This window comes from Archocentrus centrarchus, unplaced genomic scaffold (genome assembly GCF_007364275.1).
Source record: "Archocentrus centrarchus isolate MPI-CPG fArcCen1 unplaced genomic scaffold, fArcCen1 scaffold_24_ctg1, whole genome shotgun sequence".
NCBI lineage: Eukaryota > Metazoa > Chordata > Actinopteri > Cichliformes > Cichlidae > Archocentrus > Archocentrus centrarchus.
The window spans coordinates 5243989-5266499 of NW_022060254.1; the positions used below are offsets into that span (position 1 = coordinate 5243989).

Sequence of the window (22511 nt, forward strand, 5' to 3'; positions counted from 1 at the left end):
GGATTTAAACTAGTGTAGATTTTTCTGTTTCCTTTTCATTAGTTTGTGTTAATTTTCTTTGTATTACAGTAATATGTGGAAGTGTTGTCAGGAAGAGGACAGATTTAGGAAGTACACAGCAGGTATTACAATTCAAACACAGCATTTTTGTGAATGCAGCTGACTCACAGTAAAGTAGAAATCTAAGTCTCAGACATCTGCCCACTGAGTTAGCTTTAAATCTTTTTATAATCCTTTTGATGCTTTTGATTTTAGTCATGGATGTAAACTTACATAGAATCAGCATTTTAACTTTGACCTAAAGAATGTGGAAAAGAGACTCATGGACCTGAGGAAATGGGGGTGAAGTAGCAAAGAAATGTTGAAAGTTAGAAACAGCAGCACACATCAGAAAACATCTCAGGAGCATTTTAAAATTTGCAGATGACTCTGTTGTTGTTAGTCAGCTCCAGGACAGTGACAGCAGCCATGGCCCAGTCCTCTGGGCTTTTCTTAATGCTGTTTAATGCTTTCTCTGTTACTTCCTTTGGTTTAGTGTGGCAGGCCGTGGCTGATGTCTCTGTCAGTAAGAAGGCTGTAAAACTGACTATGATGAAGATGATGAAGAGCAGCTTGGAGCTATTTGATTTTTAAGACCATAAACATAGATTTGTATGAACAAATCAGTGTTTCTCTTCCATCATGTAGGGTGGATTTGTTCTTTTTTTTCCTTCACCGTGTTTGATTCTGTTTCTGTTGTCTGTGATGTTTGGAAAGGTTTTCATTTTCACATGGATGAGCTGCTGAATGCAAACCAAATGTACCTGCAGGAACAAATAAACTCACCTGAACCTGAAGCCATCTGATGGTTATGTTTATGAGTATGATCACACTCACACACATTTCCTCTCACTTTGTATTTGTTAGTAATTGACCAAGGGCCTTAATATCTGGCTTTATTATGGTAAATTTAACACTGAGTTCAAGAGATCAAATGTGTATGCATGGACTGCACTAATAATAATAATAATAATCTGTTTCCAAATCACTATTGTATTTTAACAGATATAATCTACGGATGAGCTAATTATTTCCTGATGTTGATGAACCAACATGTGGTGAAAGAAACTGAAAGGAAGTGCGAGTCAAACAAGAAGATTTAGTCCTCCTTCCTCTGGTCTTTGTGTTGAGCAGATGGAACAGCTTTAAAATGGGATTATAGTAATCAGAGCTGGATTATAAAGCACAGAGTGCAGGAAGATTAAGCATCTCCAAACAGCTGCAGTCTGAGGGCTGGATTTATCAGACTTTTCTTCTTTACCGAATGGGATTATGAACATTGAGGGAATCAGGACTTTGGATGCTACTTTGGCCTCTGGTTTAGTGATGGGAATTCCAGCCCTTATCAGAGAGCTGGTTCTTTAGGCTCGGCTCGAGTGATCATGGGCCTCTTGGCTCAGGGTCACTGAGATCTGCTGGCCCGCTACTCCTCAGTGTTCCTAAAACTAGATTTAAGAACCTGGGGGGGTCAAGCTTTCTCAGCCATGGCCACTAAACTGTGGAATGAGCCCCCCCCAAATGTTACGTTACATTACGTTAGCTCCACTCTGCATGTTTTTAAATTATGCCTTAAATCTTATTTTTATTCTTTGGCTTTAAGCTGCAGTGAGCGCTATATGAGGCTGTTATATTACCTTTGATATTTTTGTGATTTCTTACATATATTTATTGCTGTGTGTGTGTTATATTTATTTTATTGAGTTATCCCATTTTCATGTTCATAACTTTGGTCAACCTTGTTTTTTTAAATGTGATTTATAAATAAATTTGGATTGGAAGTGACATCATGGCTCAAATGATTCATTATTAAACTGTCTCTAACATTTTTGAATATTTTTATTTAACCTTTGCAGGATTTGTAATACAAACAAAACAGCAACAACATGAGGATAAAACAGATTCAGTACAAACTAACATGTAACATAAGAACTGATTTTTAATCTGACTGCTGGAGAAAAGCTAATCACTAACACGAACTCTAACAGCTAAAACACTTTAAATCCAGGAAGAAGGTTTCCTCAAACATTTCAATCTTCAATCTAGTTCTTACTGCCTTGTGCATCGCTAAGAAGATGATCCTCATGAACTGGAAGACAAAAAATAAACTATGTATTACTCAGTACAGAAATTTATTAGTAGATCATGTTAGTTTAGAGAGAATGTCTGCTTCTTCTAAAAACAAATTGGAGGAATTTGACTCTCTTTGGTTCCCACTGCTCAGCTCCATTACTTAGTGGGGGTGGTGGGCTGCGGGCTCTGCTCCTGATGTGCTTTGTGGGGGGGTGGGTGGGGACTCCGGGGGCCTAGGTAGCTGGTAGCCTCCTGAGACTGGAGTCCTGGGGCGACCTTCTGGTGATGTCTGTGTGCCTGTCCTGGTTGATGGTGGTGGGGGCTTGGATGGTGCTGCCTTCGGTCCTGGGGTGTGGGCGGGGTGCTTGGGGGGGTGGTGCCGGCCCTCGGTCGGTTGGCTGGTCTTCCCTGTATGGCTTGGGGGCTGGGGTCTGGGGCCCCGGCACTGGGGCCGCGCCGGCTCCCGGTGGGCCCCCCCTGGCGCGGGGGGGGCCTCTGCTGTCCCGGCCGCGCCGCCGGGTGGGGTGGGTTGGCCTGACGTCGGGATGTCCGGTCTACGCTTTTGGGGCCCTGGGGTGCCTGCATTGCAGGGGGGTGGGGTGGGGGATGGGGCCGCGGTGGGGTGGTTGGGGGGGACTGGGCACTGTATTTCCATGCCCAGGCCAGTATGTCCTGTCGCCTGTTTGTGTCTATTGTTGAGTGAATGGGCATCTAGGGGGAGCGGGCCGCCCTCTGCAGTGGGGGCGAGGGCGCCAACCTCGGGTGCTGCAGTGCTCCGGGATGCTGTCACCGCGGCCCCGGGCTCACCTCCCCCTGCCCTGTGCTGGGGTGTGGGAGGTTGGGGTGCCTATTGAGCCAGCGGACAGCTGGCTCTCTTCTTCCAGGATTCTTCCTGGTCATATGCCCCCCCCCCCCATACACACAAACACACACACACACACACACACACACACACACACACACACACAGAATACACATCACTCACAGATGTAGGATGGAGAGGCCACGTGGAGAGCTGCACCACCACTTGCCTCTCCGTTTTAATTGCACTTTAGTCATTATAACTCACAACACATACACACTTACAACCTGATACGCCGCTGAGGTGGCCCCACTCGGATCCTCGTCACTGTCTGTCTCCAAATTTTATTTGCACTTTAGACATGGAGGGTTTTGGGGGGGCAGTGTGGGCAAGCGCTGACGACCAACAGTTGGCGCTTGTGGCATAACTGTCCCCTCAATTTTAACTGCACCCTATACACCTCATTCACTCACAAACATTAACACATAGACCTACAAGTTGGGGAGGAGGAGGGGTGGATGGGTCATCTTACACCCCGATTTCTTGCGTCTCGCCCGGGGTAGGGGTCGGGTGGTTCCTTGGGGCCCGGGCTGGTGGCGTCCTGGGGTCGCTGTTGGCCCTGGGGTGGTTTCCACTTGCCCCACCTTCAGAGGGTGGGTAGCTATGGATGAATGTGTGTCTTTGTGTATTTGTCACCGTCTCCGTGAGTATGGGTGGGTGAGTGAATGTGTATGTATGGCATATCTGTGTGTGGGTAAGTATGTATGGGCATGTATGAGTATCTGTGTATAAATGTGTACACGGGTGTCTGGGTGTGTTTGTATGTATGGCTGGACCTGGGTCTGGGCCTTGTGCCTTGCCTCCTGGCCGCTCCTTGCTGGTTGCCTCCTCCCCCCTACCCCCCTGGGATGGGGGTGCCTTGGGGTTCCTGGGTGGGGCTGGGTGTTCTGGCGTGGGTGCTGGCCTGCCCCCCTTGGGGGTGCGGTGCGGGGCTGCGTTGGCTTCTTTGGCGTGGGGGGGGTCTCTGTGGAGGGTCGGGCGGTCCTTGGGTGCCGTGGGCCCGGGGGCCCTGCCGCCGGCCAGTGCAGGGGGCTGGCCGCTGGGGGGGGGCTGGCTTCTCATCACCTTGGGTTCCCTGGAGCCCTCGCTCCTCGACTGGGGGGGCTCCGTCTGAGACCACCCTCTCCCGTCTGCTGGGGTAGGTGTGCGGTTGTCTTTGGACTGAGTGGCCGGGGGTCTTCCTGGCTCTTGGTGGGCTGCTGGTGGCCTGGGGTTCCGGGGGCTTTCCGTACCTGCCTCTGGCTTCTGATGGGTGGAGCTGCAGCGTTTTGCCCTCATTGGTAAGTACGTTCCATGACACAGACACAAACATGACACAGACACAAACGCCCACTCAATCACAACTCAACAAAATTGTTGGTGTGCGTAACATGCTTTGTTAGTTTTGTTTTTCACACACAAATTTATTTTTGCAAGTATTGATAGTATTTTTTTATATGTTAAAGTGATGAACTATCTGATTAATAGACTTGTGCTCTTTCCCCCTTTTTTTTTTTTTTTTTGCTCCATTTCTCTCTCCCTTTTTCTTCTCTTTATTTTCCTCTTCTTCAACCTGTCAGCTCTGGCTGTTACATAGTATGTGGAAAAATAACTCAGATAAATAAAATAAAGGGTTAAAACATCAACAAGAAGAGCCTATTGAGAACCTATAGAGCTCATCTTGAAATAGCAAATATGTTTGGCACAACAACGCATTCAGATCACAGTTCTGCTTGCAAGATCTACCAGACATGACAGGCTAAAAAAAAAAAACAAAAACAAAAAAAAAACATTTCAATCTTATGGATCTTTTGTCTCAGATGTGTTAAATTCAGGGTTGTCAAACATAAGGCCTGAGGCCCACCAAAAGATTCAATTAGTCCAATCCAGCCCACTGGATGGCAAACTTATAATACTGCTGCAATCTCACCTCAATACAACACACATTTCTGCAACTTTATAACACAAATACTAAAACTGAATACAAATAACTGAATGCTACTAATTTCTAGAAAAAATGTAACTATGATAACATTTTCTTTCACAGCTCCCTCATCAGATCTTTACAGGAGATTCCATCAGAATTCTGTGGAGCCGGATCTCAAGGTTTTTAAGTTTGATCAGAAGAGGATCTTTGTGTGTCTGCAGATTCATTGTGATCCAATGATGGGAATGATTTCAGGCCTGCATGATCACGCTGATGTTTGCACAGAGCAGATAATGAAGAGAATGTTTTTGCACATTGGTAACAGTGAAACAGTTTCTTTGCAGCGTGGGATCGTTTGTGTCGGGAGTATGAAGTGAGATTCCTGAAGCTCTTGTCACACTGGTCACAGCTGTAGTTCCCTTCAGTGTGTTCAGTGTGTGAACTTTCATGACGGTTACAAGTACCTGAACATGAGAAGCTTTTGTCACAGTGTCTGCACTTGTATGGTTTCTCTCCTGTGTGGATTCGTTTATGCGCTTTAAGCTGACCTGCAGTGATGAAGGATGACCCACACTGGTCACAGAGGTGCTTTTTAACCCCACTGTGGATGAGTTCATGATGTTTTAATTCACTTGTTGTGGGGAAGCTTCTCCCACATTCTTTGCAGTCCTTCAGTTTGTGTCCAGCGTGTCTACGCTGATGTCTTTTTAGGCTCTGATGGTGACTGAAAGTTTTCCCACAAAGGTCACAGCGAAACGCTTTCCCACCACCACAGCGATGACAGGGCTGAGAACTGGATCCATCTGTGTGGCTCTGCTTCTAAACAAAGACACAAAGACAGTGTAAGTCAGGGAATTCCTTCAAGATTTTTATCCTGTACGTCGCCTGGAATAAAGAGCATCTCTGCCAACGTCCAATTACATTTTACTGTTTACATTACAACACTCAGCTTACTGGGATACAACAACTACAATACTACCACCATAATACTGCAATATCACTGTCCTACTGAACTGCTCCCAACATAGTGCTACAATAATAATGTCACATTATAATAAAACTAATGTAATACTAAAATAACACTTTAGTACTGCATTACCACCACTGTTAAGGTACAATAAGATCAGTTTAATACAATAATGTTTACATATATGACCAGAATACCACAGCAATAGTACAATATTGCTAATGAAATACTATATACCACCACCATACTATACAGAGTACATTCATAGACCACAACAAACTGTGGGACTCACTATAAGTGAGCAGTGAGTGATTTTGGACACAGCTGTGTCTGTTCATTTTTCATACGGCTCATTTCATACAGACTTTCTCCTGCAGCCTTCAAACAAGTCACACTTTGACTCTGTGAGCTGGAGAACGGTGGAACAAAGAGAGGACATGAGAGGAAGATGAGACTCTTTCTAAGGTCAAGACTGCTCAGCAAGTGTCCTTTGATAAACTACTAATTTAAAGCTTACAGGTAACGTTATCATTCATTTTAGAGTTTTAGTCAGATATTGGATCTGTACATGATGTTTCATCTTCTAGAAAGTTTTCTGAAAGCAGATGAAATGATAATTCATGTTATTCAAAGTTTATAGTGGACAGTAAGTGCAGGCTAAACTGGGTAGTTTGCAGTGTTGTGGTTCAGTTTACAGTGATGAACTCTGTTGGACTGCTGCAGGGCAGACTGTGGGATCCTTGCTCACTGCTAGGTTAGGTCCTGGTAGCAGCAGAGACCTTATGAGAGAGAGACATGGAGCTCAACTCTGAACTGAAATTTCTGACTAAATATTAGATAGAAAGATGGTGGAAGTATAACTACCAGGAGAGAAGCTGTTAAAATCTTATTTGTGTACAAAGTCAGAAAACTTTTAGCTGATTTTATCACATCTGACTGAATATTCTGTACATGAAGTTTTTATGTCCCGTTGATCTTTGAAATGAAAGTTCATTTAGATAATGCTTCAAAATAACTGTAAGTGCTCCAGTGTGTTTCAATATGGCTGCAAAGTAACAGGACTCACTTCTAGAAGGAGTCATCAGTTTGAATTTAAGTTTATTGTGTTCTTTAGGGACACTTGCCAAACTCCAGCAGCCATAATGGCAAATGTAACATGGACCTATATATGGTAGGAAGAGGTTACACCGCCCAGGAAGCTCCGCGCACACCCACCAACAGGAAACCAGGTGAGTCAAAGACAAACAATGTAAATGGTTTTAAAGGCCCACTTCCAGCTCTGCTGTGGAAACATTAACGTAAACGAGCCAAATATACGACAAAAAGTGGCATCACAAGCAAACAGCAGAGCAGGCAGCCTGTTAAGGACCGACTCCTTGTGACAAATATTTAAACTGTTTGTAGTTTGGCTCTGTTTGCTCTGTGCTAACAAAGCTTACAGGTGTTTTTACCTGCAGACAGAAGAATTTTCACTATTTGTTCTATGGTTAGATTTTAAATTTTATTTTTTATGACAATAAAATTATTTTTATTCTATCTACACCTGATTGAAGAAGGATCCACTGTAAACCAACATAAAGACCCATATATGCAGAAATAATAATACCGTGATATACCAGGAAACTGCTGTATCATAAATAATACAGTGATACAAATGTTTGTCACTACAAAAAGTAATAATTTAATTTCTCATGATCACAGAAGCAAAAATCATAACTGAACAGTTGTTCTCAACAGTCAGGCTAAAGTTACAAGATCAAAATAAAAACACATACCTCACAGTAACTGCACTTGTAGAGTCTCTTTCTGCTGTGGATCTGTTGGTGTTTTCTCAGGTGCTGTGGAGCTTTAAAAGTCTTATCACACAGGTCACATTGATGAGGTCTCTCCTCAGTGTGGGTAAACATGTGTTGTTGTAAATCTGAGTTTGTTACAAACAGTTTGCCACACTGATCACAGCAGTACACATCATGTCCAGTGTGAATGCGTAGGTGTGTATTTCTGTTCCCTAGCTGACTGAAAGTTTTTCCACAATAGTCACAGCTGTATGCCTTAATTCCAGAGTGGGTAACTTGATGCTTCTTTAAGTGGGTACTTTCAGTAAAACCTCTGCCACACTGATTACAGCTGTACGGCTTCTCTCCACTGTGGATGAGTTTGTGTGTTTTCAAGCTTTGTGCCCAAGTAAAAACTTTCCACACAAGTCACAGCTGAACGGTTTCTCTCCAGTATGGATGACTTGATGTCTTTTTAATGAACTCTTGCTAGTAAAATCCGTCCCACACTGATCACAGGTGTATTTTTTTTCTCCCTTCCTTCTGTGAGGTTTGTCAGCCTCCTGAGAGTGCTGACTTCTCGCTCCATGTTTGTCCTGCAGTGACAGAGATACAAACAGAGGCAGTGAGTGAAATGCAGTCGTGGAACAAACTCAACCTTCAAACTCCATTAATAGAACTTTTTTGGTAGCCTCCAAAGATCTACTAGTTCTATTACCTCCACCTACTGGTGAAAGTAGCACATTACATGCAGCCATGTACAAGGGAAAAAAGAGGAAACATAAATTTATGGAAAATGAATTCAAAGCATTAATTGGACATCCTGGTTATAAAGAATCATAACAGTCCAGCTCCAAAATGCCAAAGGATGGGACAACACCGCAAATGGATGAAAGCCATCCTGGAAACTTGTTTTATCTGTGAGCTAACAGACACATCCTGGTCAAAGATGAATCCAAGATTCCTCACAGGACTACTGCAGGCCACATGAATGCCATAAAAGGACAGCAAACACACACTTTTTCAAGTACTGTATGCAAATATTTTCTAATAAATAACAAAGCAAATATGAGCTCTCTCTCACTGAGTTTCCGATCACACTGACAGACAAACTCCACAGTGTTGAACTGCAGTTTGTGATGGTACTTGTTGTTCTGCTCTGCAGCCTCTGTGAGTTTGGTGTAGCAGCACATGAAGCAGCTCTCCACCTTCTGCAGCTTCTGCTTAGAGTGACCCTAAAGCTTGAAGCAGATCTTCAGAGCAGAACAAGGACTACTGCCACCAGCTGCAGTCCAACACAGTGGAGTTGGAGTGTGTTGAACCACGGGATGAGAGACTCTGGGGATCACCACAACAGCAACGTCAACAGCTACTGGTACAGCATTTCCAAACCAGTAAGAACTGGAATCAAACTGGTTGGAAAACAATGAGATCTAATGAGGAGAGAGTGGAAAAGTGCTATAAAAATAAGAAATGTGTAATTATAACAGTAATGAAAATGACATTATAGATCAAATACTGTTAAATGAAAATGATGTACTGCAGAGGTCACCAACAGGCAGACCTTGGTCTGGATCTGGAGCAAAATGATGTCTCATGCAGACCCGAACCTAATACCGAAACAGAAATGGCCACTTAAAATCTTTGAGCGCTTTCTGGTTTACCGGCGCAGCTTTTACAGTCCTTACTGTAGTGGTGAAGCGGCCAAAGAAACCCACTGACCAATTGCGTGCGAGTTTGGCCGAACCACGTGATATCACCAAGCTGTTTCCTGTTGGCCATAAACTTTGTAACAAACAGGGTTATTATAGTTAACAAAAACTAACAAAATAACAACTGAAATTAAAAAAAACATTTTCATTTACTGAAATAAAAACTATAATTAAAAGGAATAAATGATAGCTAACTAAAACTGTATATGGAGTTTACAAAACTAACTAAAACCAACTGAAATTACAGATTAAATGACCTTCATTTTTGTTATTTTATGTAAAACCCTTGTGGACTGATATGAAATTATTTTTTTCCGCTCTAGCAGTTTAAGCTGGGAGCGCCATCGGGCAGCTGTGTGCGTGATCACCTCACTGGTCCACACAGTAATGGCAGTGGTATAGGGTTGGTCTCATGAAATTTTGTCTGACTGGTCCTCTTTAAATTTTATTTCAATACCCCTGATATATTGTATGATAAATTGTGGGTTTGATCTGAATCTTGATTATTAATGTCTTTGTTTCAGTGTCCTGTTAAAATGTGACCTTTTTATTTGGTCTTGTTGTAACTTCAGTGCTAATTGGGACCATAATAAAACAAACCAACAGCAGCTGATGAAGTCACACAGTTTCAATAATAGTGTAACACTGAGATTTTTCTCACCTGTTGTGTTGAACTCATTGTTTCCTCTGTAGAGGCTGAAAATGTTCCTCTGCTGCTCCGTCAGACTCTCCTCCTCCTGATGATCAGCTGCAGGAGAACAGATCTTTATTAGAAGCTACCACACTGCACTGTTTGGGGGGATGAGCCCTTTAAGGCTGGACTTGGATTTGTACACTTTTGTGGGATACGGCCGGTTCTAGCCGGCTATGTTAGGGTGGGCATCTAGAAACAGTAGGTGGGAAACTTGTTTGAAACAAAGACAGAAGGTCTGAACAACAGTAACAAACAGGTTTGTGGTTGGAGTCCCTGTTCAGATGCTGACATCTCTGAGACGACTGTTTGTATTTGATCCCTGACAAAAAGAAGCAGAGCAAATAAAACCCTGAGCACAGCAACATTTAGAAGATTCGTTTGTTCCAGCAGCTACAGGATGGTTTCTACAGACTGAAGAACAGCAGTCAGTGCAGGAATCAACATCTGCACAGTGATTTTCTATCAGAGGAACAAAGTGAATGCAGACACACACAGAGACAGACTCTCTCCAAACCCTCAGAACAAAAGCTGTCCATCTTTGTGTGTCTGTCAAAATGCTTTTCACACATCCTGCTGGAATCAGTGTTGTTACAGCTGCAGTCAAAGCAAGATGGAAACCATCAAGAAGGAAAGTTCAGATCCACTCAGACTAAATGTCTCCAGTCAGTGTGTCAGCCTCCAGTTAACACCACTGCTAAGAAACTGCAGTTTGGTGCTCCATTTGAAGCTCATGAGATTTTGTGCACAATGTGAAAAACAGCAGAAAATCAGCATCATTGTTCCTGGAAGGAGAGCTGAGAGTGAGCTTTGGATTCTACTCTGCTGGGAACAAAGACAACTGGAGACACCACAGCCGAGTAGCTCCTCCTGTTCTGCTTCATCAGGTTCACCACCTGGGGTGCATGTGTAGTTGGTGCATCCTGATCTAAAGTCTCACACAGACTCACACTGACCATCTGATGATGAATTGTATGACCCAAGTAAACACTGGATCCCTCGTGTGCCTCTTTTCCACAACTACCTACTCTGTTTGATTCAGTTCGACTCGGTTTTGTTCGCCTTCTATTACATTTACATTACACACAACGCCATGAGCTGACCTGCACCTTCCTAGAAATGTAACAACATTTAGACTATAAATAAGTATAAAACATATAGATCTGTAACCTTTATAACCTATTTTATTGTTACAATGTTTGAACTGAATCATTTAAAATGCTGCATCAACATGGATATCAGCTTGTGTGGTTGCTGTACTGTCACCAGTATCTTATTCAGAAGTAAATAAAAAGGAAAATTAAAAAATAAATTAATTAATTAATAAAATGCTGCATCAAAAGGAATGAATGATACTTTATTGATCCCACAATGGGGAAATTATAGTTAACAGAACATCCATCCAAGAAAAAAACAAACAGACAAACAGGGAGACGAGTGTCTGTGGCCTTGCAGCCATCACAGAGAGGCCCTGCGGTTACAAAAGATGAAAAAAGTAATAGCGCAGGGCTTTCAAATTATGCCAGCGGCAGGCGCATTTTCCACCTACTCCACCACTCTGCGCCGTCTACTTTTTAACTTTCCTAAAAAAAAATTCTTGCGTGTCCGCCTTCTCCATTCCCGGCCCAATGTGGACGCACGTGGCAATATTTATGTTCTTTCAGTATGAGCCATTTGATTGGTTCACGATTGCCATGTGACTGCCATGCAGAGGTGGACAGTAACGAAGTACAAATACTTCGTTACTGTACTTAAGTAGATTTTTCAGGTATCTGTACTTTACTTGAGTATTTATTTTTCTGACAACTTTACTTTTACTCCCTACATTTTTACACATTTTATCTGTACTTTCTACTTCTTACATTTCCAAAACACGCTCGTTACTTTAGGGTGCCGTTTACACGAGACCGTTTTCATTTTGAAACGGTGTCGTTTTGATGCGTTTCGGCCTTGCGTTTACACGACAACGGTGTCGTTTTGATGCGTTTCGCCCTTCTGTTTACACGACAACAGAGTGAAAACGATGTGTTTCAGAAACGGGGTCCAGAGTGGAGCGTTTCAGAAACGCACCGGCTTGCGTTTTCGTGTAAACACTTGAAACCGGGGTGATTTGAAAACGCTCGACTCGCACATGCGCACTATGGTTGCGACGGCCAGTTTTTCGCGCACGCGCAAACTGATAAACAGTACTCGCGGATTCACGAGTGCTTCTTATGCTTTTCCTGTGTTTTTACCGTTTTGTAATTCAGCGTTGTGTGCAGCAGCGATCCAACCTCATCATCTGTCCACACAAAACCTCTCACATTGGCCGTTTTGTAAGTAATGAACAATTTGCCGCACTACCTACTGTGTCACTCCACGCATGCGCGTCTTGCGTAAACAAACTGCAAAGAGAAAACCAACGCCAACTTGTGGCCTGGCATGGGAACTACATCGTTTTCATCGTTTCACATGTCCTCGTGTAAACGCGGATCGTTTCTGAAACGCCATCGTGTAAACGAAAGGCTGAAACGCATCAAAACGACACCGTTTCCAGTGAAAACGGCTTCGTGTAAACGGCACCTAGGTTTAATGTGTGAGAAACGTTTGCATTTCCAGTCAGTGCGGGAGCCGGCCTTTGATTGTGGGCGGGTTTTTCACAGAAGTCGGAACAACAGGGAGGGAGGGAACAGACACCCCACACGGTAGAGGGAGGGGCTCCTGCAACACTCGCTCGGAGACCGGAAAGAGCCAGAGGAAGTTGCGCTTTACATAGAGGCTGCACGCTGGAATGGTGAGGAAAATAAATGACTGAAAACCATAAAGGACAAAAAAAGTGTCTGCAATTTGCCACACAGTGTGTCTGCTAGCTAAAAGAACAGCTGCTGTATTTTAAGGGAGAGCAAAGAATGAGATAACTTCACTCAGATGGAGAAAGATGTAAGAAAGAGGTAGAAACGTCCTCCAAGGACCTACTTTTACTTTCTTACTTTGAGTAGTACTTTTTTACTTTTACTTGAGTACAGAAGTTGAACCAGTACTTCAACTTTTACCAGAGTAGTTTTTAACACAAGTACTTGTACTTGTACTTCTACTTAAGTACAGAATGTCAGTACTTTGGCCACCTCTTCTGCCATGTGACTATTCATATCGTCTGCTGCCGTCATGGCTTCGGTCTCGGTCATAAGGCGGCTGCTACTTTGGCATGCCCCCCTGCTACTCCAAAACAATTTGAAAGCCCTGTAGCGTTACACATAATGATAGATGAGAGAGAGGAAAAATCATCTCACACTTTGTATACATACACATACACAGTATGAGGTTCCAGAAAACCTCTGCAATAGCAAGCTAAGGTAAGGCAAGCAAGAGCAAGGGAGGGGAGGGGAGGGGCGGTTACCCGGTGGTGACGAGCTGACCCAACTCTCTCTGGACCAAACAGTCCTGACAGAGGTGGAAATGTTCATCAGCAAGGTCGCGAGGCGTATCAGTTCACACAGATCACAACACGGAGTGGGGGCGTAGAGCATTGTTTAGATAACATCTCCAGGAGATGATTTAGATACACGCCATCCATCCAAGGCTGCCCCAGAGCCAAAATCCAAATACTACAATTGTTTTGGTGCAGGCTGTCATAACTGATTGCTGGCAGACCTTACAGTTTTCTGGTTATCTCTCAAGGAATAAAATCCACTCATTCGAATTTTTGGCTCTACTCCGCCGCGCAGAAACAGACACTCAAACACTCCTCCAGATCTAATCCATTTCGATTCAGCTCTACTGAGGCTGATTGAGTTCATACAGCTTCTGCATCCCTCACAGGCAGCCTTACTAGGGCCTGAACGGCAGCCCAGAACTTCACGATAAACCCGGTATCCCCAAGTCCAATCGAAGAAATCCTGGTATCAATAAACCAATGTATGCCACGTCCACACAGTACAGCCAGGCACATCATCTTCCATACTTCCATCCTCCACGGGAATCCATAACATAGCCAGCCGGGTATGTAGTCGGACCAGAGGAAAGACGGTTCCCCTTCTCCCAATCTCCTCATGATGAGAAATTGATCATCAATAGTGTTGAGAGACCAGCTGACCAGATCCATAATTTAACTTCCAGTTCAGGAATGTGTGAAGAAACACTCTAAGCAGCGAAGCCACAAAAGCAGGAGTAGATAGGGAGGAAAAAATAAAAAACACTCACACTTCTCCCTCCTCATCATCTTCAAAAATGCCTATATGTTACAGCTACATTACTGTACTTTCAGTGTATTTTGAAAGCAATTTTCTCCCAAACCATAAAGTTATCTGAGATGAAAGTCAGTCCATATACAGTGGGGGTCAAGCTGAGCAAGAATCAGGTTTAAGCCCCGCGTCACCTTTAACAGTGCTTGTTAGATAGCGCTAGCAGAAAGGACTGTATAGGTGTTATTGGGTGTCTTCCCGGTGTGTCGATCAGAACACTCAGCAGCCCATCACATGCAGTTGTGTACTTTAATCAGGCTTTGGCATACGAACAGCACAGTAACATCAGTAGGCATGTGTGATAGTATGTGTGGTCTGAAATAGATTAATAAAGAAATAATATTTACATTAATAAACTCAATAAACAGATAAATCTGAATAAACATCATCAACTTACTAAACATCTGACAACAGGTCAGGAAGTTGCACTATTCTACCTATTTCTCCTACTTCACTACAGTTCTACAGGTATTAGGGAATTCACATTCAAATGTAATGCAACACTACCATCTAGTGGCTACAATGGCTCATAACATGGAGACATGTCGCTACATGCCCCTCGGCAAATGGGTCGGCAAGCCAACCGCTAGCTTACAACTAGTATCACCATAACATGCATGGCACAAGCAAGGTAAACATTCTAACATGGATGTGAGCTGAAGGGTGAAGTCTGCCCACAGTTTACACTAGGAGAAATTGTATTGGAATACAAAGGGAACATTGTTCCTGCTCATCACGGATCGGACTTAACTGTAAGTTTATCACACTACGTCACCTACAACTCAGGCTACTCGTAAGTACGACACACAATAAAGAAAAAGGCAGTTAAATGATCACTCACATCCTCAGCAATGACGCACACTACACACATTAAGGTTTTCCCTCATAGTCCACTCCGGCACTCGCCATCCACTGCCGATCTTACTGCTACGTTGCTGCTATACTGCTACTTGGCGCATGCCCGGTAGGTCGGTCTTTCCAACAGTGCTCCTATAAATACACTTCCAAAATGTCAGTTTGAGTAAAACAGTGCAGCATACATTAATTCATTTTTGTATTAAAAGTTTAAGATGATAATTAAATTACACCTTTACAAAGCTGAGTATTTAGAGACAGTATTTTCTTTTTTTTTTTTTATGAACTACACATTGCAATGGTGGAAACTGAAGGATAACAAGCAGAGCCGGCCCAAGCCTTGAAGGGGCCCTAAGCAAAATTTGATTTGGGGGCCCCCCCCTCATACCACTTCATTGTCCCCTGAGCCTAACCGTTATTAATGCTGAAAGGTTAAAGTTGAATATCAATTTTTTGGGATGCATCGCTGTTTCACTGTCAGCTTATTGAAAAACAATGTATTTCTAAATGACACACATTGTGAAACTATGTCCATGACATAGTTGAATGCATCCCATATCAAATCTAGAGGGCATAGACTTTTTAGGAAATATGTAATTTAGGGTGTCTGACCTGCTTTTGGGCATGTTGGACATGCTCTTTTCATCCAGAAGATGTATATTTTTGCATAACTCTGAAAATCCACAGACTAATAAATAAGCATTTACAATATATAAATAATAATTATGCAGCATACAGAATTGCCGAGCATCCATAGAATAATATCAAACACAAGTGGTCAACAATTGGGCCCAGCACTGTAAATGTTATTACGCTGCTATACCACAAAATGGCATGGTGGCACCCGAAGAGAACAAATGAGGCATAAAAGTGAGGTCCACTAGTCTATCAATGCAACCTGAACACAACAAAATGCTGTCACCACAGGAACAGTGACTGAACCAGGATAAACAACCACAGCTCACAAATGCAGTTCTGTCTGAACCTGCATGAATAAAACCAAGATATGCAAAGCTAGCATGTCCTGTCCACTGAACCTTGTAAATACTGAACAGCCCTGAAATATAAGAGTCATGATTCTGCAGTGTGGCAGGCAGGATTGGGACCCAAACACAGGACTCAGGAGAAAAAAGTGTGAACTCAGTAATACACAACTTTGTTTCTGGATGCACGTCAGGTACAAGGAAACCACGAAGCTCACCTGGAGCTAACAGGTCAACAACTACGAATACTCGGGGAAACTCTGAACCAGGAAACACACCTAAGTGAGACGATGTGACAAAGAACAGGAGGACACAGACGACACACACACACAAGGTGATCAGGGAGAGAGGACACACCAGGGAGCACAGCAGAACAAGATATGGGGAGTAAAACTGAATACGATACAAAGCAAAACAGGAAGTACACATGGAAACAAATGCTGACTTGAGGAAACAGGGAAGCAGACACACTGAGGGACTAAAAACACCTACACTAGAGCAACAAGATCATAACTAGACACAAGAGGAGGACTTAAATATAGCAGGCACCAGGACTAAATCCACTTAACAGGAGAACAAACCAAAAACAATGAAACACCAAACAGAACCGAGAACACAAGAAGACTGAGAACTGAAACAGGATTAAATAGAAAGTGAACAGCCAAGAACAGAACTCAGAAATCTAAGAAGCCTGAGGATAGAAACAATGAAACCAACCAGGTATTAGCAGGAAAAGACACAAATTCAAAACTGCAACAACACAATAAACTAGGAATCAAACAGTAACATTAACAATATAAATTGAAAAATGAATGTCCTAAAATTATAAACGCTGGGTCATAAACCCACGACCATGATGATAAGATCCAAGAAAAATGTATATTAACTAGTAACAAAGTAAGGAAGGTGACACAGGCTGACAGGTTGTTTTTGACAGTGACACAGTGACATGATAAATACCATACTTAGCCAGCTAGCTGGTTACAAACTAAACTGTTGTAATTACTCATGGAAACCTTTGTCTAGGGCTGCAACGATTCATCGACGTAATCGATGACGTCGAGTACAAAAATTTGTCGACGTGGAATTTCATCGTCGAAGCGTCGTATTTTTAAACCCATCCATCTATTTTATTTCGCTTATCGTGTGATTTTGTAATTGCACTGCACTACAGGAAGATATGGGGGCAGTATTGGCTCCATTGTCTGCCAGCAACAACAATACCAACGAAGAAGAAAGTAACAGCAGCGTAACGCTAGTGGAACAGAGAGGAGGGTGGAGGCAATTAAAGAAAATGGAGACAGACTGTCAAAGATGTGGGAGCATTTGACAGAAAACAAAAATAAAGCTGAATGCAGACTATGCAAAGCAGAGCTTTCCTTCCACGGTAGCATCACGGCAGTGCTGAGCGTTTAAAACGCCGACACCCTGGAGCTGTGACGTCAGCTCTGGATGGGTACGTTAGTGCATCGTTGTTACCTGTTAATGTTTGTACAGGAATGTTTCTGTTAGTTTACCTGTCGGAAACAAGCTCTCATGGATGATGTTTGCTAAGCGCCGCCATTTCGGTGATGTTAGCTAACGAGTGAAGGACAATAGGAGCAGCTACGCTGGCTCCTATTTTTTCCCCTCATATTAATATCAGTGTTATTCTGAATAGTAAACCTCTGTATGAACTGACTCATCTGTAAACTTTTCAGCTGTTTTGGACTGAAAAATCTTTCGTGCTTTAATTTGAAGCCTTATTTGAACTTTTGGACAGAGGCTATTTTTATTTATTTGCACATTATAGTTTCATTTAAAAAGAAAAATTGCATTTACTTTAACATGCATTTTTTATTTGATATTTATTGTGATGGTCACATTAATGTTAAAAATACATTTGATTAGTTTCAAACTTGTATTTTTATGGGTCATTATTTTAATCGTGAGAAGAGAACAAGGTGATGTTAACAGGTGGGCAGGCTTGAACAGGTGAGTTAAGACTGAAATAATCATTGACTAATCGACTAATCGATAACAAAAACGACAGATTATTCGACTACCAAAATAATCTTTAGTTGCAGCCCTACCTTTGTCTATTTCTTCCTCTAATCTTCTCCTTTCCCTCCTCTCTGCCTCACAGGGACAGCTCCTCTCTGACACATTTCTGTTTCGTAGCTTCATCCAAAACTGACTGAAACTGAGGGACCATCTGGTCACCTGGAGCACTGCCGATGCAGCCTGCCCAAACTACCTGAATTCATGCTGACACAAAGTCAGCCAGCAAATAGCCTACTCATTAAATTAGTGTCGTTACAATTGTACAAATATGAAGAGGTGGAATAGTGTCTTCTTTCTTTTAGGACACTGCCATGTTTAAAAAACAAACCAAAAACAACAAACAGTTTCATCACAAACGTAGGTGATCTTGGGGGCCCCCTGGTGATCAGGGGGTCCTATGCAGCCGCATATGTCGCCTATGCCTCGGTCCGGCTCTGATAACAAGACTTCCGACGTGTTTTTTAGTTCGACCGGCAGCCGTACCGTAATATGTGGTATAAATGCGCAACGCAATTCTACGTGCTGCTAGCTGGACTGAGAAAATGAGGGCTCATTTGTGTGTAGCTGCAGTGAGCGCGGTCACTGCTGCGTGTCTTTAGCTTTTTGTCTCCTGCACTTTGTGTTTTGTCCTGTGTGTTGCTGCTGGGATCTCTATGCTCCTCTTTTCTCTCCCCTCACCGCCCAGCTGCTCTCTGACCATCATTTTAGGAGTTCACTTCCACTCACGTGTTCATCCACAGCAGCTGGACAATAAAGTTTATTGTGACCCTGATACTGCAGCAGATCGCTCTCATCCATTTCCTGTTCTCCCTTCAAATAGAAATGAGGCTGTAGAGGTTTGGAGCAGGCAGAAAAACAGAGTTTCTGCTCCACCTTCTCCCAGCATGCTGAGCTAATGATTAGCTGGTGTTTGTCTCCAAACACTCTCTCACTCTCCTCTCAGCGTGTTCACAATAAAGTGAACAGACACCGAGGAGAGCAGCAGAAGAGCTCATTCAGGAGCTCAGCTCCAGATTAACTGAACTCACATTAAAGTTAGCTCCTGCTTACCTTTAGATGACAAGCTGCGGGATGAAGCTGCAACTCTTTCCAAACACACAGACATCAGCGAGCACAGACCCGCGCGCTTAAAGCCAGACACATCCCAATTCCGGTTAATCCCACTGAACAGGAAGTGGCTGCGATTGAGTCGGGAGCGCAGCAGGGGGCGCTCCAGAGTCGAGTCTGAGCTCCCAAAGAAATGAGTCCAAATCCGTCCTTCCTCCTTTTCCTGATCACTTTACCTTCATGTGGATGGAAAACGTCATGAGGTGAAGGAAAGGAGTGAAGGAGAGTTGATAAGGAGTTAGGAGCCTCAGACTGCTCTGACACTGATTAATAATGTGATGGAGGATGACACGAGTCTGCTGGGTGGAAACTCCAAAGTCCTGAAGATGGACTCTTAGATGTTTGTCCAGCGTGTTGTTGCAGTGTTGTTTCATGCAGCTCATATAAAAGCAGAGCAGCAGCAGGAACATCTGCCTTCCTCAATGAGGCTGTCATTGGAGAGAAAAAGGAGCAGGAAGCCCATAAAGTCACATTCAATGTTGGTCACATTGAATGTGACTTACAGGTGTACCACTTTATTAGGTACACCTGTCCAGATGCATTCTAACACAGAGGTCAGAGGTGAAGGTCAGGCTGCTTTGAAGTGGGTTAGAGCAGCAGAAGACCACAGCGGGTGCCCCTGCTGTCAGCTAAGAACAGGAAACTGAGGCTACAGTTCACACAGGCTCAGCAGACGTGGACAACAGAAGATAAAGAACACCTGGAAACACGTCACCTGGTCTGATGAGTCTCAGTTTGTGCTGCAACATTCAGATGGTCACAATCTGGCATCAACAACATGACAGCACGGCTCCATCTTTGGACCAAGAGATTGTATGGAGATAAATTTGTCTCAAAATTATTCAATCAAACAAAAACTAATCTTAATCAAAAAAATAAATTGTGGTCAAAACTTTTGGAATTGTAATGAAATATTTTTTATGTAATGGAATATTTTATTTTGGAAAAAAAACAGGTTTGTCTATAAAACTTTTTTTATTCAAATGGGTCATTTGTTTCTCATGAAGAGAAAAAATTATTTGCAAACCATAAACTTTTATTTGCGTATGTCAGAAATCTTTGGTTACAATTTTCAAACCTTTGGTTTTGATGCTCCCTGTTTTTGGCTGAACTCAAAGGGTTTTAAGTGCTGGTAACATGAACATTCTTGGCGGCGCCTAAAGACAAGTGATGTAAGATGTATCCCTAATGGTTAGTGCTGACTAAAGCGGCAAACTCTGATCCCTCCCACCCCCGAAACCGGCTTAAAGCCACTTTTCCATACGGAATAACTCGGCGCTGGTCGACTCAACTCGCCGCAATTTGACAGCATTTTCATTAGAATCAGGTACCCTTTGCAGGTCCTTTTTTTGTACTCACTCACCTGAGGTTCTAAGTGATCCAAGGTGATCCAAAAATGTGACAGGGAGGACAGCATGCCACTGACTGGCCAGGGAGTGCCGTCACTAGCGAAGTCATGAGAGCGACTCCTTCACCAGAATCGAGCGTGCCATTTTCAAACCTAACAGCAAGAAACCTGGCAGGGTTCTTGTTGAGCTTACATTGATCAAAACAACGGCGCATTATAAAATAGTGGCGTATGAGGTTATTGTTTCCTTCATGAATAAAAACATTTTTACCCCTCACATGACAGAGACTTTGGGTTTTTAGCTGTTTATTAGGGACATACAACTAAATGGGTAATACTATTCTAAACCTGTGATGTTTTACTTTATGTTCTTATAATGTTGTTGGAAAAGCATGAGAAACCTAATGCAACAATGCTTTTCACAGTGGTGATGGTTTATTATGGTTGAATAAAAAACAGAGTATTCAGAAAGTTTTACTATGGATTTTAAAAACAGAAACTAAAGTAACTCAGACCATGGTAGTTGAGGACTGTAGTTAAAGTATACATGACTGTGATCAGGATTATTTTATGCAGTGTGTTTTTTCCGTGATCAATGTGATACATACATGACTAGATTATGAGGTTAACATTGATTTTTTAAAATTTCAATAGCATAAAAAGCAAAACACAGAGAATGCATCACACACATAATCTATGTTTGCCACCATGGCAAGTTCTGCATCTACAATATTGTAGCTAAACTCACCTGAACTCAAGAGCAGAACAGTTCATGTATTGTCATGTTGATATTTAATGATGGTCTCACCACAGTATTTGTCATCAGGTGTGTGATCCACAGTGTGTGAAATCCTTTGGAAATGAACTTCAGCTTCAGAGAAGTCTGTGAACAGCTTGTTAAATGTGTGATCTGATTAGATCTTTACTGTGCTGTCTGAGAGCTGCAGAGGATAGTGGTGTGCGATACTGCAAAATATCGTATCGATCGATACCAAGTAACTACAGGGCCAGGATCGCCGATACTGATACCGATACCAATACTTTTAAATAATTAAGGTGACTTTTGATGACCTTTAAGTGGTTTGTGATTTTTCCTTTTGATCATTAATTAGTTAAAACCCAAGATAGAATTAGGCAAAGTTTCGAGGTAAATTAAAAAATACTTTTTTATAATAAAAGTTTTTTCTGCAACAATAGAACAAAAAAAATTTCCTCATATATTGTGATGTGTGGAATTTTCCTTAAAGTACACAAAATGATCACTCAAAAACAGCTTAAACAGTGTGCTGAGGAGCTATGATATAAAAATAAAAAAAATAATTAAAAATAAAATGTATTATTATTGCACTGCTTTTTTTCTTCTTCTCTTAAATAAACAAACCTTACAAAGTTATCATACTGCAACAAATGTTAAAAAAAACCATTAAAGCAAATTCATTTTTTCTTCAAGTAAAATATGTTTAGAATATACAGGCAGTGGCGGTTTCTGATATGGGCGACATGGGCAGCCGCCCAGGGCGGCATTTCATCTAGGGCGGCATGACCGCCCCCCTCCCCCCAACGCATTGCGATCGCCGCAGCAACGCCTACCGCACTGCTCCACTTGTGGGATAATGGGCGCCCTCTGCTTGCTGTGTATTGCATGTAGCTTTCTGCCATGGTCAGACAGGTTGTAACAGAAGAAAAAGGGCAGGCGGGGGATTCTCTCTCTCTGTCTCGCTGTCACTGCTTCACTCGACCGTCACACACACAGCGCTGCCCCGCCCCCTTCTCCTCTCAGCCTGGGGTGCGAGTCGAGTGAAGCAGTGATGGCGTGAGAGTGAGACTGTCAGCCGGGTTCATTCATTCATGCCTGTACAGTTTGGGCCTGGTTACAGCCAACAGTAACCGCTGAATTATAAATAAAGGCGACTTTTGCTGGCAGTCTCTCGCC

The 22511-nt window shown here is 42.8% G+C and overlaps 1 protein-coding gene and 1 long non-coding RNA gene across 2 annotated transcripts in view; both read right to left on the minus strand.

The window, feature by feature from the left end:
* The window catches only part of LOC115775636 (NLR family CARD domain-containing protein 3-like), an 866494-nt gene that overhangs the window by 426473 nt on the left and 417510 nt on the right, over positions 1 to 22511 (minus strand). The window lies entirely within an intron of this gene.
* LOC115775802 (uncharacterized) lies at positions 5194 to 10023 on the minus strand. The gene is made up of 3 exons (XR_004019395.1): positions 9993 to 10023; positions 7620 to 8215; positions 5194 to 5696 (listed from the first exon to the last, which is right to left on the minus strand). It is a non-coding gene; the product is annotated as an uncharacterized LOC115775802 (long non-coding RNA).